This window comes from Myotis brandtii, unplaced genomic scaffold (assembly GCF_000412655.1).
Source record: "Myotis brandtii unplaced genomic scaffold, ASM41265v1 scaffold514, whole genome shotgun sequence".
In the NCBI taxonomy this organism is placed as follows: domain Eukaryota; kingdom Metazoa; phylum Chordata; class Mammalia; order Chiroptera; family Vespertilionidae; genus Myotis; species Myotis brandtii.
Window position 1 is genome coordinate 1,249,186 of NW_005369591.1, and position 4,352 is coordinate 1,253,537.

Here is a 4,352-nt window from a genome sequence, read left to right on the forward strand (position 1 = left end):
AGAGAATGAATGGCTGACTCAACTCCCTCTGCATAAGCATCAGATTAGATACACAGCTTCATCTCAGTCCTCACCTTCTCCACTGGCCTTTTGGACTGCTCAGTATAAACAAGAATATATCCAAAGTTATGCTATCCATGTGACCTAAAAGTGGTCAAATAAACAGAAGTTGCATACACAGCAAAATGAGGAAGGATACACACACACAAACACACACACACACAAACACACACACACACGCACACACACACATGCACACACACATGACATTACTTATTATCTGCTAACATTTGCTCACCATGTGGCCTTCATGGTAACTAAACTCTTAGGGCATTAGGTCAGCATTTTGAGAAATTATAATAATAGATGTAAAAGTAACTCAGTAATTGTTCAATAAATCTTCTCACCTTTCTCTTCATAAATGTTATAAAAGAATCTGATACTCTGATCTGTAAGTCTATGTTCCTAACAAATGAAATTCTTATTATAAAACAAGACTTTATGACAAGTGCTCGGGGGGAATCTTGAGGACAACCCAGATCTTCACAAGTCAGACCACACAAAAATTTAATCTTAAACCAGTGCTTTGTCAATTACTGTAGTAAAGGACCAGGGCTTTCCCCTCCCAATCCCCAACAGAGCAATACTTCGTCAAACACTGAAGCATGCACTTGCCTATACTGGCACTTTAACTTTCTGTACTTATTTCCACATAGAAGAGAAACAAACAATTCAAAAACAGGGTACTGGTCCCCACAACATGTGGGATTAGAATCTTTTGAAATCCTTGTAGCTGTCTCAGCTTTAAGTACATGTTATGAGGGAATTAGTAGTGCCTGAGATTTTATGCCTGAGCTTTTAATTAATCTTAATTGCATTAATTGTCAGCAGAAAGTAAATGAAGTGTCTGTGCTATTTTAAGTAACATGGTTCGCAATTCTATAAACAATAAAGTGGAGTACATGAGCAGGCTGGGAAGGAACTCATTTTAAAAAGTGTTAGATGTCAGCTTTAATCAGAAGTGACCCTCTCACAACTGTTTTCAAGCAGCTAACTCAATAGCTGGACAATCCAAGATTTTCTTGACTAAATATAGTTTCTAGAGCTCAATCAATAACCATTTTCTAAAGGGCAAGTAAGAGTGTAAAATTTTATTCAAATAGCATTAAAATATAAATGTTTTTATCTAATAATATCTAATATTCTTTGAGACCTTCATATTATGCACCACATTTCTTCTATATATGTCCTCCCACCTTTAACACAACTTTGAAACTGTTATTCTTATTTTACAGATTCAAAAACAGAAAACTACCTGTGATAGAATTCTATTCTAATTCTATTTCTTTACAAACACATGCAAACAGAGACACACAAATAGTATTCCTACTCCCATGTCTAGGACAGAGCAGGCTGCTCAACCCTTTGCCTCTTCACCAGAAAGCATGCAATGTTTATCGCAGTGACTATAATACACATCATAAGGTACTCATTTTTCACCTTGTCACCTAAAGTAGAGTAAGGAGGAGAGAAAAAATATTTAAAAATAAATAGTAGTTTATATCACCTAACAGAGTTATTTAATAACAACAAATTCTAGACCCTGATTTCAGAGGGTCGGTATTTACTATAGCTTTTCTATCCATTGTGCCCTGATCTACAAACATGTTTCCACATAAGGCTGCAAATTTGGGCTTTCTGAATAGTGCATTTACCTCAGGAAAATATAATGTGTCAGAATCTGCTTCTGAGTAGTTACTTTAAAACAGTCAATATAAAACATTCTTTTTTGTAGTTGTAAAATGGCCATAGCAATTATAAAAGGAGTATATTTATTTCACTTTATTTTGACCTTGTTTAACTTACATACATGTGGTTGAAGAGTATTCATGCTTCTCTGTTTACTGTACAAAGCCAATCCACCTGCACACTAAGCATGTTAAAATTGACAATCAAATTGTTTTAAGAAAATCAGAATCTACAATAATAACCTATCAAAATAAGAAAACTTTCATAATAGATCAGTGGTTGCTTGGGGATAGATCTTGGAGAAGGTTGTGAGGGAAGGATTCAAAGAAATATAAGAAAATTTTGTGGGGTAATGAATATATTCAGTATCTTGATTTTGTTGATAGTTTTGTGGGATATATATGTCAAAACATCAAATTGTGTACATTAAATATGCACAATTCATTGTGTCAATTATGATAAAATATTATAGACAGAAAGATAATGAAAGGAAGAAGAGAAGAAAGAAAAGGAGGGAGATGGGAGAGGGGCAGGAGGAAGGGAAGAAAGAAAGCCCTCATAATTTTCTAAAAGGCAATCAGGTCTGAAGTAGATTAAGAATGAAAACAATGAAAGTCCAATTGCAGGCTCACTGTAGTGTGAGACTTAGAGATGACCATTTACATAGTGAAAAAACAAGTTGGGCTGATAGTAAAAGTTTTGACCTTCCTTTAAGTAGGCTAGAAATCCACACTAATGATCCATACATTTTATAATGAACTAGAGGCCTGGTGCATGAAATCTGTGTATTCAAGAGGGTCCCTCGGGAGAGGGAAAAATGGCGGCGGTATAGACGGACGTGTCCCGTGCCTTGTCCCGGAGAAGATAGGGTGAGAAGCTGAAATGAGTAACATCCAGCCCGAATTGGCAGAGGAGATTCAGCTGGGAGACAGTTTGCAGCCAGGAAAGGCAGAGGACTCCTAGCGAAAGGTAAAGTCAAGGCTCTGGGAAGGATAATTGGCCAGAACTCTGAGCCCTGAGGATCAGAGGGAACCCACACAGCACAGGCTTGGGCCATGTCCCTTGGGACGGGTGCAGTGGAAAGAAGGCATGCAGAACTGCTGGTCAGCAGGGGATTCTAGATCTGGGTCCACAATCAGGAAAGGCTAAGGAGTGCCGGCAGGAGAAGATCGCACAGAGGTGCAGCCTTTCTCCCCTGGCAGGGGATTCTAGATCTGGGTCCATGGTCTGTAAAGGCTGAAGAGTGCCAGCAGGAGAGGAGTGCGTAGAGGGGCAGCCTCTCCGGCCTCTGTGGCTTGTGCCTTTCTTCATAGAGCCTAGTTCATAGGACCTTTCGGATACAGACACTTACCTGTGGCTGGAGTGTGAGAAAAGGTTCGGAATTGTGGAATCTGGGGAAAGAGGGGAATCCAGGAGAAGTGGCAGTGAGTTTGTTGCTGAGTCATGCATGAGCCTGGGACCTGGGCAGCCATTTTGCCCTGAAGAGATAGCCCCTCCCTCCAGTATCCAGGCAACTAATACAGCCACACCCAGATTCCACCCTGAATGGTAAAAGGATTAAAAAAAAAAACACAAAAAAAAACACCAAACAACTAAGTAGTTCCTGAGAACACAAAGGGGATGGACTAAAGAGAGACTTTCAGTCCCAGCAATCAGAACCTGAGAAACACTACAGTACAGAAGACTGGGATCTTAAGCCAACCAAAGGAACACTTCACTTTTTCATTTTTATTTTATTTTCTTATTAATTTGTTATCTCTCTCTTTTTTTCTTTTTTTCTTTGTTTTCCCTGTTTTTGTTTGTTGCTTTATTTTCTATTTCTTTTCACAATATTTTTCCATCACACTATTTTATTTTATTTGTATTTCCTATTTTTATACCATTTTTGAAATCAAATTTTTTGTAAATTTATTACTATTATTATTTTTTCTCATTCTCTTTCCTCTTATCCACCCATACCCTTTCTACTTCCTCTATACTGAACTGAGATCCTCCTCATATTCATCCAATTCTTAACCTTATCTTCTATATATAAGCTCAGCATCTACAGATTCTGCCCCCACCCACTTTGCTGGGGGTTTGGGGTTTGTATTTTTTTTGTATTTATTTTATATTTTTTTATCATTATTACTATTATTATTTTTGTTTGTTTTGTTTGATTGTTTACCTATTGGTTCTGTGGTGTTTTGCCCCCTATCCTATCTAATAATAGACAAACATGTTAATTAACCATACCTCCGCTACGCTTCCTATTGGCTAATCAGGGTTTCTTTTCTCTCATCTTTTTTGCTCTCTTCAATATCATTTATGCTCTCTTTTCTCGCCTCTAATTCTCTTTTCTCAGGTGGTCACTTATAGTGGGGTTATTGTCGTGAGTACATTCATGCTTTGGTCCCTTTGAATTGTGTCTTGTCGAGGTGAATTTTATCCTGTCTGGCCATGTGCTAGAGAGTGAGCCTCATAACCAGACACCTGGAGAGGAAACTCCATCCACAAACGGGTCAATAACACCCCAGACCCAACTACAGAGGCAGGAAGAAGGCAGCAGTGAGGGAGAGAGCGTGAGTCAGTGAGGGACTAAAAGAGGAGTGTGTGGTCATGTG